This window comes from Zophobas morio, unplaced genomic scaffold (genome assembly GCF_036711695.1).
Source record: "Zophobas morio isolate AGI-343-1 ecotype UQ-CSIRO unplaced genomic scaffold, CSIRO_AGI_Zmor_V1 ptg000030l, whole genome shotgun sequence".
NCBI lineage: Eukaryota > Metazoa > Arthropoda > Insecta > Coleoptera > Tenebrionidae > Zophobas > Zophobas morio.
Window position 1 is genome coordinate 13771244 of NW_026972135.1, and position 22207 is coordinate 13793450.

At 36.3% G+C, this 22207-nt stretch overlaps 1 protein-coding gene across 1 annotated transcript in view; it reads left to right on the plus strand.

The window, feature by feature from the left end:
• LOC135138627 (uncharacterized) overlaps positions 1–22207 on the plus strand; it is a 57073-nt gene that overhangs the window by 7578 nt on the left and 27288 nt on the right. The window lies entirely within an intron of this gene.

Here is a 22207-nt window from a genome sequence, read left to right on the forward strand (position 1 = left end):
TCGGCGCGGCCGACTTGGCGCGAGACATTTTGGCGCAGGGACACTTTGGAGCAGGGACACTTTGGCGCAAGCCATCTTGGCGCGAATGAACTTGCACCAAGAAAAATAGATATAAATATACAAAAATTGCACCCGTTGTTAGCATAACCTAATTTTTATAGTCTCCAACGCGGGGAGGGGTAATGTCAACTTTTTAATGGACACAAGGGGCGCTTCGCGCCCTGCACCCCATTATAAACACACTCCTAAACGTGGAACTTCTTGCTCCGTGGATCATTTAGTTAATGGAATTTGTGCGAATGAAAATTTGTATTTGGTTGCCTACGCTTAGCATAAATAACAGGGTGCCAACCAAAGTAAGAACAATAAATATTTTTTATATTATATACCGATGTACTCGCGCCAAGATGGCTCGCGCCAAAGTGTCCCTGCGCCAAGTTGGCTTTGCGCCAAAATGGCTCGCGCCAAGTTGGCCGCGCCAAGTTGACCGCGCCAAGTCGGCCGCGCCAAATAGTCCCATTCCGTGAGTTAATATTATGAAATATTTTCGCGTCATCTGCAAATAACAAAATTGAACAGTGTATGCTGGAAGGTAGATCATTTATGTATAAATTAAAGAGAAGTTGCCCTAATATAGATCCTTGAGGAACTCCTGAGCTAGCAATAAAAGAATAAGATACAAAGTTGTTATACTGCACAAATTGTGTATGGAGTGTAAGATAGGATCGAAAAAGGTTTAATAATTTACAAGTGAATCCAAAATTTACAAGTTTTTTAAGAAGAATATTGTGGTCAATACGATCAAATGCCTTTGTAAAATCCGTATAGATGACATCGACTTGTGATTGATTTTCCAAACTTTCAGATACAAATTGTGAGAACATTATGAGGTTTGTTGTTGTTGATCTATAATTTAAAAAACCGTGCTGATACTTTGATATATAATTTTTCACTTCGGGGTTGATATGGGAATATAGAATTAATTCAAAAATTTTAGCAAAATTAGAAAGCAGGGAGATTGGTCTATAATTTTCAATTTTGGATGCATCACCGGACTTGAAGCCAGGACAGATCTTAGATTCTTTCCATTTATTAGGAAAAAACCCTGTTTCAAGGGATTTATTAAAAATTAGTAGGAGTTGCTTAGCAATTTGAAACTTACAGTCCTTAATTATGAAACTTGGAATCTGATCTGAACCTGATGTCATACCTGGTTTCAATCTTTTGATGGCTTTTATTATATCATCTTCCGTGATCTTAAATATATTTACAACACATGAGGTAGAATTTACAGTATCAGCTAAAGGCATTTACTATTTCCATAGGATTTTCAAACTTGTTTATACCAAATGACATTTGGCCTGGAATTCTAGTTTTACCTTTTTTAGCATTAATGTAACCCCAGAATTGCTTAGGATCATGATGTATGTTAATTTGAATGTTGTTAATATACAATTTATAAGCAGTATTTACTTGCTTCTTTAAAAGGGACCTAATTTCTTTAAATTTCAGTAGGTAAAAATGTAGACCTGAAGCTCTGTATTATTTCTTAAGGTATCGGAATTTAAATTTAATATTGTTTATTATTTCCCTATTGAACCATGGCGGATAATGCCGCTTTTTTGACCGAAAGACAGATACATGTTTACGGAATAAATTGAACAGGATATTATAAAAACAATCAACCATCAGATCTACAGAAGAAAGAGTTGATAATAATGACCAATCAGTTAATAGGATCAGGCGCGGATTCAGGATTTCGTTTATGGGGGGGGGGGCAATTTTTGTGCGATTGTACCTATCTCCCAGAAATTCGTTTTATACAAAAAAAATTATAAAATTTTAGCTAGTATATTCTTTTTCACATAACATGGGTGACATTTGGGTTTTTTCATTACACGTATAGTGTACAGTAGAACCTCGATAATCCTAATTATTGGGAAAAAGGTGTGTTCGGATTAACGATTTATTCGGATCAGCGATTTTCCCAAAAATCTGAAAGGGAAATGAATAACAACTTCATACACAACTGAAAACAAAGTTCAAGAAATAAACCTAAATTTTATTAAATAAAATTAAAGAATTCTTAAGCAACAATGGATAATAGAGACATTCTAAAAAAATATTACTCCGTGACCATAAATACGCTATCTTTTTGGAATCAGCACCCCGGGATCTATACTCTGAATTTTTTCAGAATTTTTATATACATTTTTCAAAAATGAAATTTTTGATGATGTATTCGTATTACCTCCATTATGCAAATTTCGACCCATGCTCGATGATTTTCGAAATTTATCTAAATGTATTTTCTTGTAGATTTTGGGCCTCAGAAGTCACTTCTGGCTTCATTTCTTCGATAACTTAAACCATTTTTCCAGAATCGTCCAGTTGAAATATCGCAATTTTTAAAAATTTCGAAAATTCAAATTTCACAGCGAATTTTCCGAAAATATTGTTCCGTTACCATAAACATGGTACATTTTTGGAATCAGCACGTCGGGATATATATCTCTGAATTTTTTAAGAATTTTTAGGAAAATCAAAAATGAAATTTTTCTCATGCAAATTTCGACCCATTTTCGACAATTTTCGAAATTTAACCAAATACTTTCTCTTGTAGACTTCGGGTCTCATTTCTCCGATAACTTCATCCTTTTTTCCAGAGTTAATTAATTCATTTAGTGCATTGAAATATGTATATCAATTTTTAAAAATTTCAAAATATTCCATACAACATAATGCAGAAAGATCTTGCGTCATTTTTAGAAGTACATAGATGCATATTTTCAAGTTCAGTTCGGATTGCAGAGTTTTTGTTCGGATTAAAGAGGCATTGACTTCAAATAGCCTCTGTTCGGATTACTGGATGTTCAGATAATCGTGAGTTCGGATTAAAGAGGTTGTACTGTATTTACAAAATGAAATGTGATTTCAAAATTTTGAAATTGGTGAAAATAATAAAGTACCTCAGTCGTGTGTCAGGGGGGGGGGGGGGGGGCAATTGCACCCATTGCCCCCCCCCCCCCTCTGGATCCGCGCCTGAATAGGATATCATTGTCATTGTAAAGAGAGATGAAGTCAGCTTTACGAAAGTTAAAGGCACTTATATTCTGGTTATCATTACCATGGCGTGGAAAATTAATCGGTTTATCAACTGAGAAGGTGCAAACTAAAAATAGTGCTGGATGATACTTGTCTTCTATTTATTACCATTGGATTATCAAAGTGGCTAACTTCCCATTGAATATTCGAAAATGCTAAATCTAATAATTTATTATTAGAATTAAAAATATTATTTATTTGATTTAAATTTAAAAAATGTGCAAATGTCTGTAGACGAAGAATTGTTTTATTAGGGATAATGTCATTAAAATTTGGAATACTGAAGTCACCTATTAGAATTATATTATTAAGACTCACTAACTCTTCCTCAAGAAATCACAAACAGCATTTAAACCGTCAAAGGACGGAGCACAAGGAAAATATACAGGATGACTGCGAAATATGTGCAAATATTTTAACCACGGCATCCCCCACCCTAGTAGAGCCGAAATATAGAAAAAACAAATTAAAAATCGAATGGGGCAAAACCCCCATGAACCACCCTCGATACGAAGGCACTGAGCCACCTTGTAAACAGAGTTGGAAAAACGTTCGAATAAAAACGACCTAAACACTTTCAGTTTCAATTAAAAGTAAAACCGACTTTTTGCTGCTTATCATTCGTTCATTCATTTACTCATTCATCGTTAAAGATCAGTGTGAAAGTTTTTTGGTAATTTTGATTCTGACGGATGTTTGGTCCTTGTCACAACGAGTTTACATTGTTTATTGGAACAGAAATAAGAGCAACTTCGAATGCTACTACCTTTTTACAAGAAATGTTCAAAAAGGTTGTCCTTGACTAGCAATACAAGCGTCAGAGCGTCGCAAGAGGTTTGTTGATAGGTAAAAAAACAGCGGAGTAGCGGCTGCCACTTTCACTTGTTGAAACTCTTCAATAATTTCTGGACACTGTTGATTTCCACAAATTGTTTCATCCAACCAATACACGTTTCTCGAAAACTGTCTCTTGAAATCGTACTTGTTGACGACTATGTGGAGTTCCATCGGACAAAAAGTGAGTTACACAACGTGGACAATCAGCGGGCTCCAAAGCGTGCACTTTGTCAACATGGTATGGATGTGACCGTGTTCTTTTAATGTAGGATGCACTACACGCTACGAAAATCCAATTTCTTCTTTCTGTCCCATCACGACCACGATCGTGAGTTTGAGGTTGAAAGTACCATGATCTCGGAGATGCTATACCACTGATGCAAATGTTTGCGCACACACTCTGCATTGGAAAACTCTACCATACACCGATTTCAACGACCGCTCGATAATCACTGGCCCTTTTCGTGTTTTTCACGTTGCGATTAAAAAAGTGCCTGATAAAGTTACTTTTTTGGTTTTTAAACCGAGTCGCCTGCCATTCATTGCAGTAATTATGTAGGTCACCAAACATTACCAGCGGCGCGTATAACAATTTACATTTAATTTCAAATAATTTTTTCTAGACACTGCTACCACTTAGGACCGTGAATTTTTGCCAGTGACATAATCATGTTGTGACCTATTCCCCATTTTGTTTTTGCATGTATTTCGCAGTCAGCCTGTATTACAAAAACCGAGAGAGATTGAAAACCAAGTTTTAATTTATATCCAACAAGATCTACAGATGGATTATTAGTTTGAAAAGCTTGAGTGGTGTGTAGCGGTGAGGGGAGATTATAAACAATTGTGTATGGCACACAGTTTTATTGAAAATTGATTATTACATCAGCGCACCCGTGTGCTAGATGTTCCGGACAAAACTTAATAGCGACTGACTTAAAAACTAACTGTGTCGGTGTAACATAAGAAGTCGCCCCCGAATCGAAACCCAATGATTTTTAACGGGTCAACCGGGTCAAAGGGGTGGCTGCAGACCTGCAGCTGCAACATTTCTTTGACACACCGACGACATAGGCGTACTAAAGACATAGGCGTACCGACGACATTGTAGCACACGCAACATTGAGTATCAATTTTTTCAACTGAAATGTTACCTTTGACAGCTAATAATACACCACCACCACGAGTTACGTTATTTGTTATCAAATTTCGATCAGACCTGAACACATTGTAAACATCTGTTAAGATAAATTCAGCATTATTTATAGAGTCAATTAACCACGTTTCCGTTAAACAAATTATATCAAAATCAGAATCACTTGAAGAAACCAAAAAATCATCCATTTTGTTTTTGAGGCTACGAACATTTTGGTAGTATAAGTGGAACTTTTTTACAGAATTGGGCAGGCCTAGTTTAAAGAAGGTTTTTTCTCGATTGTCTGTTTATTATCTGGTTCAGTAACTCCTTATAATACAGCCTTTGCTTATCAGTTTTATCTGATGACGCATGCACAGATTTAAAGTGCGGAACAGCATCAATATTACGACGTTTCCTTTTTATTAAGCCTAATAAATTGAATACATCTTTTTCTTCTTTAAGTGTTAATTTGATAGGTCGAATCTTATTGGTATCATACTTGCCAAGTCGAATTGGAGTTGAAATTAGTTCTGGGATGGAAGAACGCTCATTACCAGAATCGGAAACCAATTCAGCTTCTTTGTTCTTTCTGGTTTTATTATTTAGAGACGGATCTTGTTCAGGCATATTATATAAAATTATATTAGTTTTACGTTTTTGGCGTTCAGTTATCTCTTGTACCATACTCTCGTAATCATGGTTAGAGTCATTTTTAGGTAGATTTGATGTTAAATTTGTTATTTGTTGCTTTAATGCGTCAACAGTTTCACTAAGATTTTTTATTGTATCTAATAAACTTGGTAGTAATTTGCAACAGTTGCACGGTCTTGTGTCACTTTTTGTGGAAAGGCAATCGTCACATTTCTAACAAACACCACTTAGGGATTTGAAGGCATCGTATTGGGATTCATCAATACCAACACACTAAATGTGATAATGGTTGGTGCAGGAATTGCATTTAATTCCGGGAATTGTAGGGGTGATAGCACTGTTGCAAGTTATACAATAAACAACCATCTTAAAAAAAAAAATAATAGGAAAAATTAAAAAGAGCTAGTTAGATAGATAATATAACTGATTATAATCAGTGTGCTAATTTACACCACTGTACCCTGTGGTAATATTAATCAGCTAAAGTTCAGCCACTTGAATAAAAACAAGTTTAAGAAAGATAATTAAACCCAAAAAAGAAACTCTAGCGATAACTGATATTCACACGAGCCAATAGCGTCACAGAGACCCAACAAAAAAAGCAACATTAATTTGTTAATTGCGAATCCACCTAAAAATTGTTGATAGTATAACAGTGCACACACACGTCCTACTGTCCAATTTATATTAAATAACCTGCAACGTAACTATTGAAAAAGATTAAAAACACAGGGAGCACAGCTCACACACGTCCACACACTATCAATCGTTTGTTTTTTTTTAATACTAGCAATGTGAATTCTTTTTAGAACTACTTTGTTAATTAAAAGTTACTGAGTTTCAAATATTCTTCTAAAAAATATGGCGTTTCTCAACTTCAGTGCAGGTGGAAAAGGTCACAATTTTATGTCACTTAAAGAAAAATTAAAAAATATACACTTTAAAGACACATTTCAGGAATCTGCTCGTTCAAAGCTAAATACCACGTAATTTAGCTTGTTTTTTTAAAGGCTGAGATTTCCGCCAATGCAAATGTCTGATGACATAAATTTCTTCAAGGTGTCCTCAAACAAATTCACATTCCTTCAAATCTGTTCAACGTTACATTCGATATTCACTTCCCTGCGATTTACAAAAAAATGTAACTGAAAATTTTCATTCACTAAAACATGTTGCACGTTTGGCTTTTGTGTTTTGAAAACTGTTTTTGAAAACATTACATTTTTAGTGTCACCCTCACTGTATGTGGTAACCTCACAAAAAGAAGGCAATCGAAATGGTATATTTCCATCCAATAAATCCTTAAAAGGGTTTTTAATTACGTCTAGGTCTTCGACTGTTTTATCTACAGCTTCGAAATTTTCAAGCTGCTCCATTTTTGCCCTTTCCGATGGAATTTCATGTCTTTGAATTATCCTCGTTTTCGATAGTGTTGTTGTCAAATAACCAGGACAATTGGGAAATATTGTTGGTATTGCCCCATGTTTTAATTTTGGACGCTATACGGAATTTAAATCTGAAATGTAAGCATTAGGTACTGTGATAACTCAAACTTCCCACCATTAAATTGACTTTGAAAAAGTTTGAAAGGCCCACGAAAAATTTAAAAATTCAAAGTTTTGCCTTGGCTGTGATCGTCTAACAAATAGGAACCTACGTTGTGTTTTTTTTTGTTTTGTTTTTGAAAAATGGCGGGAAGACGTTCTTTCATACAAGTGCATACACTGTCGAGAGCGCAAGAAATATTAGACAAAATTGTTTTGGAGGGGGGAGTACGGCACCCCCCTCACCGGAGGAAAGACGCTGCGAAGATTTACTCCTCAGCGCAAAAACTCCCTTTGTTTTATTCCCGGACATATTACATTTCAAACACCTTAAGATATATGTGTAAGATAGGTTTGTACTTAACATGTGTTTCTCTTCATATTTTTTATATTTGGGGTGTAAAAGCATGCAGTTAAGAGTTTCATGCTAATTTGGGGCTCGTAAAAATATATATTTCCCAGAAACTGGGGAATGGCCTATGTCCTTTGACACGCCTACTAATGGCCTGCGGTGCAGGGGTGCGGGTGGTCCGGCGACTTACACTTGAGCGAAACAAATCTGAGATTATCGCAGTCGCAGGCGAAAACAGAAACCACATGTGTGACCCAAAAAAAATAGACCAGATTGGGGTTGATTGGTTGGCTGTGTTTCTGTTGAGAGGGTGTAACTAAAAAGGCCTGGAAAAAGATTTCAGTTTTAAAACGGACGCGTACCGATTAAGACGAAAATTTAACAGTTCCGTGTTACGGTTGTTCAAAAAGTGTTGAAGTGAGTGTTATCACTGAGTTATCGGTTCTTGAGGGTGTGGTGATGTGAGCGCGATTTCACAAAGGTGTAATCCGTACTGCTAATCATCATTAAATCTAATTGGATAATAATCTGCAATAATTCGGTGAGTCCGTTCCTTATCATTACTGCTGTATTTGACCTGATTATTGATAAGTGGTACCGAGTCAGTTGTCAAATAATGTTAACAGAACTTGAGAGAAATTGAGAATATAATAATTGATGAAATGAGCCTTGACATGTCGAGCTAATTTAATTAGCTGTCCACCTTCCTGTGTTACCTAGCTGGCAACTCGGGGTAGTATCTGGGGCCGGTGAGGGGGCGTACTTTCCCCCTTGCCATTGCACAGTCCGGTACTAACCGTTTTTGTGTGAACTATCCGTTTCCGCGGATAGCCTCCCGTTTGTGGCGGGGGAAGTGTCTGTTTGTGGCGGACAGAGTTGTCAGTCGGACATCTCGCGTGCCTTCCTTTGATGTTCTTGGTCAAAGGACTGGTTATCAAAGTGGGCACCTCGCGCGCCTTTCCCTTGGTGTCCCTGCACTCTTTGATACTAGACCTGGGATACTAACTGGAGCGGGGGCGTCGTGCGCCTTTTTTGCCTTCGCCCCATTGCACGACTCAGTACTAGTCGCCATTGTCGATAGCGAGGGTGAGTCCTTCGCGCGGTATTCCCTTAGTACTCATTGCACACTCCGTATCAGACGATAGAGACCGTTTTGACTCCAACCTCTTGGACAGAGCTCATTGCTGAATAATTTGTGAAGTAAATCAGTCTTATGCAGATCATAATAAAATGGTACTGAACTTGTTGATTATCAATTAATTAAAAAGACACGGACTCGCTGGTAATAAATATCACGGAAGTAGCAGATTGCATCTGGCAATCTTGGGGATCGATGGCTCACACCCCCCTTTGCATTTTTGCAGGTTGAGTAATTGTTGATAAAGCCGATTCACCTCGACACCGGCCTAACTGACAAGGAAATATTTGTGATTATCCAGATATCATCTCTGACGACTTAAAAGTGAGTTTAAGATTTAATTATGTTCAAGACTGACATTTTAGTAAAGTTAGAAATGAAAAAAAGAGGTAACGCCCATTTGTTAATGTTTAAAAGAAAAAAAAATGTTTTCATCGTGATAATAACTTTTCTCTTCTACATATGAAAGAAAAACACTCGCGAATTGACAGACATACACACATGAAAAACGAACAACCGGAAAATTCTACAGGGTGACTGTGAAATAAGTGCAAATATTTTAACCACGGCATCCCCCACCCTAGTAGAGTCGAAATATAAAAAAAACAAATTAAAACTCGAATGGGGCAAAACCCCCATGAACCACCGTCGATACGAAGGCACTGAGCCACCTTGTAAACAGAGTTGGAAAAACGTTCGAATAAAAACGACCTAAACACTTTCAGTTTCAATTAAAAGTAAAACTGACTTTTTGCTGCTTATCATTCGTTCATTCATTTATTCATTCATCGTTAAAGGTCAGTGCGAAAATTTTTTGGTAATGCTTCATGATGATCAACTTTTGATTCTGACGGATGTTTGATCCTTGCCACAACGAGTTTGCATTGTTTATTGGAACAAAAATAAGAGCAAATTAAAATGTTACTACCTTTTTATAAGAAATGTTGAAAATGTTGTCCTTGACTAGCCATACAGGCGTCAGAGCGTCGCAAGATGTTTGTTGATAAGTAAAAAAAGACCGGAGTAGCGGTTGCCACTTTCACTTGTTGTTGAAGCTCTTCGATAATTTCTGTACACTGTTGATTTTTACAAACTAACTGTTTCATCCAACCGATACACATTTATCGAAAACTGTCTCTTGCAATCGTACTTGTTGACGAGCATATGGAGTTTGATCGGACAAAAAGTGAGTTACACAACGTGGACAATCAGCGGGCTCCAAACCCTGTACTTTGTCAACATGGTATGGATGTGGCCGTATTCTTTTAATGTAGGATGCACTACAAGCTGTGAAAATCCAACTTCTTCTTTCTGTCCTATCACGGCCACGATCGTGAGTTTGAGGTTGAAGGTACCATGATCTTGGAGATGCTGTACCACTGATGCACCAATTACCATATCGACACAATCTGCATAGGAAAACTCCACCATAAACCGATTTCACCGACCGCTCGATGCTAACTGGCCATTTTCGTGTTTTTCACGTTGCGATTAAAAAAGTGCCTGATAAAGTCACTTTTTTGGTTCTTAATACGACTCGCTCTGTTCCATTCATTGTAGTAATTATGTAGGTCACAAAACAACAATAATTTCAAATAATTTTTTCTAGACACTGCTACTACTTAGGACCGTGAATTTTACCCAGTGACATAATCATATTGTGAGCTATTCCCCATTTTTTTTTTTGCATGTATTTCGCAGTCACCTTGTATACATCTGTTTGGGATCAATGCAAATATTTGAATATCACAAATTTAATAAAACAAAGCAAAAACTGAATCAAGTAACTGGATGCAAATACACTAGTTATTTATGTTACAAGTGTTGAAAACGGTCCATTGCATAACGAACGGGAATACGGCGCGAGACGCAGTCGAGCGCTGTATGTAAGTGAGTAATGCAATGGAGTTTTCACATGAGTACCATACAATATTTTTTGCGCTGCCTTTTTGAAAAAATAACATTTTTCAATCGCTAAAAGAATAAATATTACTGAATTGAAATTATGTTGGTATTGAATTTATTACCAAATACGTCAAATAGGTACCAATCTGTCAATTTGTCCGGGCTAGATTTTGAATTTCAAAGTTGAAATGGAAAATCGTGCACGTATTCAGAAAATTGCAGATAAAGCATCTGCAAATTTGTTGCCTGCAAAATCCGCAGGTCTATATGAAGCCGAATATCAAAAATTCGTCAAGTGGTGCGAAGAAAATAAAATACGCGAATTTTCTGAAACGACGCTCTTGGTTTATTTCCAAATTAAGTCGGAAATTATGAAAGCCTCCACACTGTGGACAATATATTCAGTTCTGAAAAGTACTCTTGGCATCAAACATAACATAAATCATTCGAAATTTTATAAATTAACAGCGTTTTTAAAGCGGCAGAATGACACAAACCCAAGAAGTCTGAAATACTTACCAATGGAAACATTTTCATTTATGGCTCCAGATCAGAGAGAATCTTGTGATTATGATTCAGCGTGAGGTTCCGAATAACGTCAAGTTTAAACGGTTTTTTTAATTAACAAGAACTACTAACAAACAGTAATAACATAATAGTTGTCAACAACATAAACCAAACCACCGAATAGTGTCAACTGTCAAATTAGGTACTACAAATCCAAATTTTGATCAACAAATTCCCCTATTTAAGATTACAACTTAAATTGCGCTTTTTTAAAATTTCGAGCCACTTTTTGTTATAATAACTTTAGATACATGATTATCAATTAGTAGTAATTACTTTGTGATAATCAATTTATTTTTTCAAAGCTTAAATTCCTCGTTTGTATTTTGCAACACTAGATCCTTTTTCATTGCCATTGCGACACGCCACGTGTCAACGTAAAATGTCAATTACAACTATGGCAGCGCAAAAAAGTTATTACAGGCGTGTGGTGGCCGAACTCTTTTTTCTTTGTTTAAGTTACGGCAGTTAACAGGAGCACAACAAAAGTACCCCTGGAGCGTTGTAGTATAAGCGGAGTCTGGGCTACCGGTCTGGAACTGTTCTCCCCCCACGACGGTGATTCTATCTATCGCAAAGCCTACCCCACAGGCATATCTCCATTACGAACGTGCGCCGCGGAACTAGGCCATGACGGTCGTCCAACCCGCAAGAGATCTCGACTATTGGGCCAAATCGAGAAATTTACAAAATCGGCGGCCGCCCCTGAATCTATCCAAACCTGTGGACTTGTACAGGTGGCACGATAAATCTCGCCAGCTCGACTAGGAACTGAACCTCGCTTCTGCCACGTTTTCTGTGTTATTTAACCTCAGTTCCATTTTAAAACATTCAATCTCTTATAACTCTGATGTTAACAACAACTGAACAAGTGTTAAAGTTTTAAAGAGCAATAAACAACATTTAGATTCGCCATACAACCTTGTGAAATTTTAAACAACAAATAATAATAATAATAATAGATTTATTTTCTACAGGTATTTTCACCCAGTTACAGAAAATAATAATAAATTAACTAATATATTTCTGAAAATAAAGTAAACTTAAAATAAAAGAATAGGAATGAAAAGAAAAGCCTACCATTTTTATACATTTCCACCCTAATTATAATCCAAAAACCGAGATAACCTTTTTTTTAATAAAATTAATTTTGTCAAAATTTATATCACACCAAATTGATATTTTATTGAATGTTTCGCACATAACTACAACTGGAGATTTTATTAAAATGTTAGTCCTGCAAGTGTCATAATAAAAACACGTTCTGTATCGAGTGCTAAACCTTGGGACATAGTATGAAATTTTATTGTTAATATAGATACAGTCAATTTTGTTATGCAAAAGATTAAACAAAAAGACGACAGCTCCAGATGTAAAACTATTTTTAGATTGCTTCAAAGCTTGGAAGACCTCATCATTTGTGACATTGGTCATAATATGGTTTGTGTTAGTATCTATTGAAATCTCATTAGAAAGTATATTAATATTTGGTGCATAAACAGATTTGAAATATTCACTAAATCCATTGACAATTTCTGTCGGTGTGTTTAAAATGCGATCCTTGTACTGCATGATTCCAGGAATTCGACTACATCCCTTCTTATGCTGAATGAAGCTCCAAAATTTTTTTGGATCAACTGATAATGTGTTTTGCATGTTATTAATGTATACCCTAAAACTGGCATCAATTAAGACTTTTGATCTGGCACGGTATTGCTTAAACATATCGTAAAACTGATTAGTGCCATACTTTTTGTACCTTTTAAAATAATAGAATTTCGTACGTAGACAACTAATGACTTCTGTATTGAACCAAGGTGGATATGAATGAGAATTTTTGCCATTACGGTATTTAGGACCTGTTATTTCGAGTAAATTAATCAATATTTCATAAAACTTGTCACAGGCGATTTCAACAGACGGAACTTCGTACAACGGGGTCCACTTTATAGATAGAACCAAATTATACAATAATGGAAAATTAGCCCTTCTGAAGTTAAAGGCTTGTGTGTTATTGCAGAAAGTAAAACTTTTAAGAGAATTATTTGTTGCAGAAAAGGAAATATTTAAGGTTGGATGATGACTAGAGCTGTGCGGTCGAAATTTAAACGCTTCGAATCGACCCCTACTACGGCAGACCAGTGGCTCACAGCCGATGTTACGTATAGCGAAGAAATTTACGCCAAAAATAATGTTCACTGAAAATCAGTTCATGATTTTAAAATCCATATCCACGAAATAATAAGAATAATAATTTTAATAATGTTCAAGTGTCGGTCTCGTTGACAATAAAACGATTGATGTGAATTATGAAAAATAATACACAATGAGAAGCGAGAAGCAAGGAAGGCAAGACTGCAGCGGCCTGCACTGCTGGCCTGATGGGACGGATAGTGGGGATAAATAAATTTCGACCGCACAGCTCTAATGATGACCATCTTCATTTACAATTGGATTATCAGATCTACTTACATTACAAGGGATATTGGCAAAAACTAGATCCAAAATGTGACAACAAATATTTTCTATAGTATTATACTGGTGAAAATTAACGAAACTGGCAAAATTATTTAAGGCAGATGTGTATCTATTATATGGATCACTATTATAAAGTGGAACATTAAAATCACCAACAACAATGGTGTGGCTTTCAAAATTTTTGTAATAGTTGCTGAAGGCATCGAAGAATAGCTCAAAATCGTGAAATGATACAGATTGTGGTATATAAATTACAAAAATATATAGTTTTGTCATATTATTGTACAATAAAGAAACCCCAAGTATATCGATAGATGGTACTACTTTTGTTAAGTTGGACAGGTTCAATGCCGAAGATATGAAGTTGTTGTTTACGGCCAAAAGAACACCCCCACCTTTAGTTAAACCAGTGGCACTGAAATTTCTGTCTTGTCTATAGACACAAAAATTATTTAGTGGAAATATTTCGCTACTATCAATATCTTCGGACAACCATGTCTCCGTAAGAGCAACTAATTCAACACTGTTTGATGCCATATAATTATATACTTCATTAACTTTGGTGCGTAGACCTCTGACGTTCTGGTACAGGCAATTGTAGGAATTGTTGTGACTGGGTGAGCGATTTAGTTTAAAGGTCTGATAGTAACAATTCTTGGTACACCGTTACTGTACCGGATTCTAAGATTAGCTTCACCCTTAGCAGTTCTTTCTGTAAGCTCTTGTTTAATTTTTTTATAATAATCTATTTGTCGGGGAGTTTTATCATATGATAGGAAGATGTCTTTAAAACGTTCAACACTTTTAATTTTTATAACTTTTTGAATGATATCATGGGCCTCCATTTCATTACTTAATATGACTTTAATTGGTCTTGGTCGGGGGTTATTCTCAGAATAACGACCTAACCTGTGGATATCTAAGTTTGTGGTTTGTATATTTGATCCAACTTCCTTCATTATGTCTTCAACAATTCCCTTGTCCTCTTCTTGGCGCTGATCTTTGGTGAAGTGAGGTGGTTGTTCAGCGACACCAAATAAAACAATATTACATTTTCTTTTTTCGCGTTCCGTTATTTCTTGCACTATGTCTTCAAAATCGTACTTGTCCGGCTGAGGTGTAATGGTAATTGTACTTTTTAAATCTGTTATCTGAGCTTGAAATTCTTCCTTTAGTTTTTGAATGGTGCTACTAAATTGTGTCTCAAGCGAGGAAATTAAAGTTTTGAGATCTTTAAATAGATTCACATCCGTGTTACATGCATTACATACAACTTTTATATTTTTGGAATTAGATCGTGTCCATTTAACAGCCTCCTTATCATTTAGACCCACACAGGATAGGTGTAGGGGGCCCTGGCAACCATCACAATTAATAGTACCAGAGCCAGATTTAATTATAATATTACAGTTAAAACAAATACTCATTTTTTTTTTAAATTATAGGGAAAGACGAATACACAAATTTTCACACCAAAGGGCCCGTTATGGTGACTGACTTTTCAATAACAAAGAGCAGGCCACGGTAAGGGTGAACACAAGGTTTACAAAGGAAATTAATAGTGTTTAATTAAATTGCTGAAGTTATTGATAAAAGAAGTATCTAGCAAGAAGTATATATTGATAACGAGTGCACGATTATCAGTACAATTTGACAACGTCTATGTCTCTCTTTCAATCTGAGCCAAAAAAAAAAAAAGAATACGAAGTCTATACTACCTTGATGAGGATTATAAAACAGGCAGTTCAATGATGTTAATTAATGTTATATGAAACCAATAAAAAACACAGATTCACTCAAATTAACACGGAGCACACATAGCACCTCAAGTTTACCTCAAGTAATTCTTATGTGAGATTAAAGTCGGACATCAAATAATTTATATGATAGAAACATTCATCAACAAAGTATTTACAAAACAGAATTCAGCAAAGATTTATCAAACAGAAGATGTGGTGTGAAATAAACTTGTACAAATAGAAACATTATGTGAGGTCAAAACTGTAGAACATGAAATTTACGTTCAATAAAAATTATACAACAAACAAAATTACTGAGGTTAAGATTGTGAGATTCAGAAATATAGTATGAGGTGAAAATTGCAGAGTTAACAAAATTTAGATGCGATTAATTTTTGCCACACTTTATCAACGGTTCAAACAAAGAGTTTACATTATGCCAAATTATATCATGATCTAAGTGATTGGTTACTTCAAAAATAATTTACTTTGAAAGTTTAAAATACTACGAACTGGTTACCCCAACAAAACACATAATAAACAAACACAAAAATATCCAATCATCGCTCCGAGGAAAAAGCGTCTCGGTGATGTAAATTCCAAAATCGTTGCGAGGAAAAAGCGTCTCGGTGATGTAAATTTTCTGTAGCGTGGGGGGGCATGCCTTGATTAATTAATCAATCTGGCGTTGCGAAACATGCCCCGATGAATTAATCATGATAACGATGATAACCACCTAAGGGGAGAAAATATCATAACCCCCCCCCGCCAGTCCGCAGTATAATGAACTTGTTTAACTGCCGTAAATGAACTATTAGCAATCTTGTGTGAAGAATTTAGAAGTGTTATAATGTAACACTTACGTATATGCATCCAGAGACCTATTCGTAATTAAACATAAGGCGTTTTTCCTGACTATAAGTGAATTTCGTGAAATCTTCTAGCAAATGGTTTATTTAAATAATCCTGATTGTTAAATTGTGTTTGCTCTAGCCGAGTATTAAGAAAAACTAACTTGATTGGTGAATTTACAAACAAAGAAACAAATTTACAACACGTGGTTTCTCGCGTCGACCGGAAGGCCGCAATTTTCGATTAAAAGGGCGCAAGAATTAACCCCGCATGTTGGGGACAACTGTACCATTATGAAAAATTACGATTGATTGTCGTTAAACAAAGGCTTCCTCCCGTTTTACTAACTACCAAACCAATTAATTTAAACCTAGCGCTTACCACGTTGTTACACTCTCACAGCCACATTCATAATGAAATCATTCTACGCCATGCAGCTTCTCCCTACCAACCCTCTAACTGAAATCACCCTAGCGCTACGTGCTGCCATCTAACTCAAAGATCATGCAAACTAAGCCCCAAGCGCTACGTGCATTAGACCAGACATGCATATTTGGTTGCCTATGTTTAACGATTTCCTTTTCGTGATTGAATTTTTTTTTCAAATTCAAATTATTCAAATGTGATTTCGCGCTGCTGTTAATTAATTTCAGCGCGAAAACTTTGATTTAAATTCGGTCACCACAGTACTCAATACGTTCATCTAATGTACTTACCGAACCAGACTTCCATTCCTTAGTTATCTCTGGCGAAGTAAAATGTCTTTCACACACAACATCATGGGATGTGAGATCTCCTCTGGGTATTTTTCTTTATCAGATCTGTAATAGATTTTCATCATGTGGAGCACGAAATAACGAAAATTTACCTGTTTCACCTTTGTAACCTGTACGGCACATTGGTACAAACCACTGCCACTTCTTGTCGTCATCTTCGTTTGTCACTTTCCATTAATTGCCTGATGTATCTTTTATTAACTGTGGTTAATAAGAATTACCAAGTTTTTGTCATATATTAAAAATATTTGGTTAAACAATAGTAACACGGCTTTACTTCAATGGAAAACAAAGGCTAGTAACACACAGCGCCGCCACGGAAATAAAACACAGTATGTTGGATTTTTATTGGTTGAAATTAAATAAATGGACTGTATTTTTTACTTGTTTTTATTTTACTACCTCCGATGGTTACATTGCAACGATCCGACTTACACTACTAATGTCCATACAAAAAATGTCATGATATTAGGGGGGAAATAGCCCGTCCAAACCCCGCCGCCAGAGGTGGTGCGAGCCGCACTTCAGACGGCGGCCGCCTTAGAAGGTTGAAGATCCGCACACGTGCAGCTGCCTTACAAAGACACCGCCAACACGTGGAGGCCGCACCGACAAAATATAAAAAATGTCCTAAACATGCTCCGCCCGTTGAAGTAAATAACTTCAAACTATCATGAAATAATGAAAACCTACCACTATTTACACAATTCAAAAACTAAATTGACCTTACAACAGTGTGATTAAATATACACATTGCTATCAAAAATATATAAAACTAAAACTATCAAGTGTAAACAACAAAATAAAATAAATTCGAATACAAAAACATTTAACGCATTCTGAAAAAAGTGTTCTATATGCGTCTCTAGTGACTCACTCACCAACACCTTTTTAATCGAGTACTCTGCTATCTCACTCCCGGTTTCACTCACTGACAGGTAATATGCATACCTTTTTAACTGGGCGCCTTGTCGTACCACTCGCGGTTTTCACTGTAACAACTCGCACAATACCGTCTTGACCTGAGTGAACATCGACGACTCGGCCTAATTTCCACCTTAAAGGTGGTAAGTTGTCTTCCACTAAGACAACCATGGTTCCTGGAGTGATGTTGGGTGAAGCGGATTGTTGACCCTTGGGACGCTGCTGGAGCTGTTGAAGATATTCCCTTTGCCATCTCTGCCAAAAATGCTGCCGTAGGTTCTGAACTCGCTGCCAACGGCTCAACCTTGTCAGAGGGATTGCTCTGACGTCATCTTCGATGGGTGCCGTTAAAGGGGCCCCAATTAAAAAGTGACCCGGTGTGAGGGCATCCAGGTCGTGAGGATCGAGGGAAATAGGAGTGATGGGTCTCGAATTTAAGCAAGCTTCTATTCCCGTTAGTAATGTATAGAATTCTTCGTAAGTTAATGAAGCATCGCCCATAACTCTATGTAAATGGTGTTTTACACTTCGTACCGCTCTCTCCCAAAGGCCTCCAAAATGCGGCGATCGTGGTGGAATAAAATGAAACTTCGTTTTATTGTTAGAAACGTGCTCTGGTAAATTTGACCGAAATGATTCAAACATTAATCGTTCCGCACCGGTGAAATTAGTACCATTGTCGGAGAAGATCTCGGCGACATTACCCCTACGCGCAATAAATCTTTTCATACAACCTAAGAAACTATCTGACGTTAAATCTCCAACTAGCTCAAGATGTATAGCCTTAGTCGAGAAGCAGATGAAGAGTGCAATATATGCCTTTACCTTGCGCATTTTTCGAGTTTTACCTTCCTTAATCAAAAACGGGCCCGCATAATCAACTCCTGAAATGTAAAACGGTCTCACTGGTTGCAGACGCTGAACTGGTAGATTACCCATTTTTTGATTAGAAAGTTTCGGTTTGACGCGAGTGCATTTAACACAAGAGTGGATTAATTTTCGGATCAAGTTTCTACCACCCACAGGCCAATATGTCTGTCGAACCGCACATAAGGTTGCCTGATTGCCCGAATGTAGTTCGCGTTCATGGGTATCTCGTAATATTAATTGTGTTACATGATGGTGCTCAGGCAAAATTATAGGAAATTTATGATCATATGCAATTGGTGCGTTTTTTAATCGCCCGCCCACTCTTAATAAACCTTTTGAGTCTATGAACGGATCTAACTTCAAAAGTTTACTGTGTACTAACCTTTTGTTATCTTTGCCATCATCTTTAAAAGCCAAGAATTCCTCTGGAAATGACCGACTTTGAATTTCCTTGATTATAATTGTGGTCGCTACAGTTAGTTCGTCAGGCGTTAATACCCCAGTAGCTACTTCATTCTTTTTTAATTTATTGAAAAAACGCATGGAATAAGCGATTACTCGCTGTAATTTGTAAAACGAAGAATATTTTGTAAATACTGATAATTCGGACTCCGTTTTAATAAGATTAATAACCTGTGGCCTGCGTTCTTCCACTAAATCGGATCGCGGTTGGAACTGAGTTTCAGGCCAATGTTGTGAACTCGTTGTCAACCACTGCGGACCAAACCACCAGAGTTTAGACGTACGTAGTTGTTCTGGAAATGCACCGCGTGACACGACATCAGCAGGATTATCGTTCGAACGCACGTGATTCCATTCTTCATAAGATGTGTGTGATTGTATTTTAGCCACGCGATTTGCAATATATTGCTTCCAGTTATGTGGAGATTCTGCTATCCATGAAAGTACTATACTTGAATCCGTCCACAAGAATCGTTTTTGTATTGGTATATTCAAAATTTGGCTTACTTTGACCACCAATTCGACTAATAAAACTGCTGCATTCAACTCAAGACGTGGTAAACTGACTGTTTTCAATGGCGCAACACGCGATTTAGCACATAATAATTTTACACTAATTTCTTGTGTTGAATTTATTGTTCTGATGTAAACACATGCTCCATAGGCCTTTATAGAAGCGTCCGCAAAACCATGAATTTCAAACATGGAACCTTGATCAACAGACGATATTACTTTACGAGGTATTCGAAACTGATTCAATTCAGGAAGCCCAATTATTAATTTTTCCCACATCGCACGCACGTCCTCTGGAACTGGCTGATCCCACTCCAATTTGTACGACCAAATGATTTGTAAAAGGATTTTGAATTTTACTATGATAGGATTTATTAATCCTAACGGGTCAAAAATACTAGCAATTGTCGATAAAATTGAACGTTTTGTTACTAGATCTTGTGACTGTACTGGGTTCACCCTAAATTGGTATTTTAACTGATCGTCTGAACTATTCCAGATAAAACATAAAATTTTACAGTCACCATTTTTATTAAAATTAATCTCAGATTCGTGTTGATCTTGTGACGATAAAAGTTCCTTACTATTGGAATTCCATTTACATAGATCAAATCCAGCTTGGGCTAGAATATTTGATATTTGTTTTTTGATTATAAGTGCCTCCTCTACTGTATTGCTTCCAGTAAGCAAATCATCCATATAAAAGTCTCTTTCGATGATATCGCTTGCAATTGGATAATTATTTTTGGAATCGACTGCTAACTGGTACAAACACCTGACAGCAAGGAACGGTGCACATGTTGTTCCGTACGTAACGGTATTTAAACGAAATTCTTGGATAGGTTCAGTTATACTATCTCGCCATAGGATTCGTTGGAAATCGCGATCTGGCGGGTTCACTAGTATCATCCTATACATTTTTGTTATGTCTGCGGACAATACATGTTGATGTATACGGAATCTACAGAGAATCGAAAAAAGATCTTGTTGGATGGTTGGACCGTTCAATAAATTTTCGTTTAAACAAGTGTTGTTTGGCGTTTTTGCTGAACCATCAAACACTACTCTTATCTTTGGACCGTTTATTGTTTGTTTAAAAACGGCGTGATGGGGCAGGTAATACTTATTGGAGTTTCCTAATTCGTTTCTAGGAACAGGCTCCATATGTTTTAAAAGTAAGTACTCCTTTATAAAACCCTTATATGATGTTAACAATTGAGGTTCCCTTTGAAACCGTCTTTCAAGATTTAGAAATCGCTTTATCGCTATGTTATAAGAATTACCTAACGAGGCATCGTTTTTAAAGGGTAATTTAACTACAAATTTTCCCTGTGGATTTCTAAAGGTGTTTTCCCTAAAATGTTGCTCGGCTTGTAACTGTTCAGCCGACAATACTGATTTATCGTGATAAATTTCTTCTTGCTCCCAAAAACTCTGAACCTTCAAATGTAAATCTTGGTCGGAAGAATATGAAACTACATTGCATGCCTTATTTCTGTTCCTGGTATTTGCTACTAATAATTCACCGCCCACCACAAATCCTAATTTTGTATTTTGAAAGTACGGTTGATCTTTTTGAATTTGAATAGGCGAGCCTATTAACAAGTTCCAAAAGAGTTTTGCGCCAATTAAAATATCGATTCCATCTCGCACATTAAAATTTGGATCAGCTAGTTGTATGTTAGGTGGGAGTTTGATTAATGATTTATCAAAAGTAACCGTTGGATTTTGATTTGTAATATTTTCTAAAATTAAACAATTTAAAGTTGCGGCAAATTCAGTCACTTGGGATTTAATGGTAACATTTACGCATTCAGAAACAGTAGTTTCATTTAAATTGACGCCTGAAATAATGTTTGTATTCTTTGAAGAGTTTAATTTTAATTTTTTAAATAAATTCAGCGTAATGATGTTGACTTGGGAACACTGATCTAATAAGGCTCTACACTTATGAAATTTACCATATCTGTCAACAATAAATAAAGAAGCTGTGCATAAAAGAACTTGACTTGACGTTTTAATATGCAATGCATTTACAGGTTCTGGGAATTCGTTGATATGCAGCAATGAATTGTGTCTTTGACCACAAGTGGAACAAGATTTTTTTGACCAGCATTTAGAAACATCATGATTCGGTTTAAGACAATTATTACACAATTTCAGCTCTTGAATTTGTTTTAATCTATCAGTTACCCCTTTAGACAAAAAATCCTGGCACTGATTAATAAAATGTGAACCTTTACAAATGAGGCAATTTGGAGTTGTCGCGTTTGGATGACTCATATTTCGTTTTTGCGTTACATTTGTGGCTCTTTTGAAGGCTGTCATTTTTGAATTTCTGAAGTTTCCATGTAAA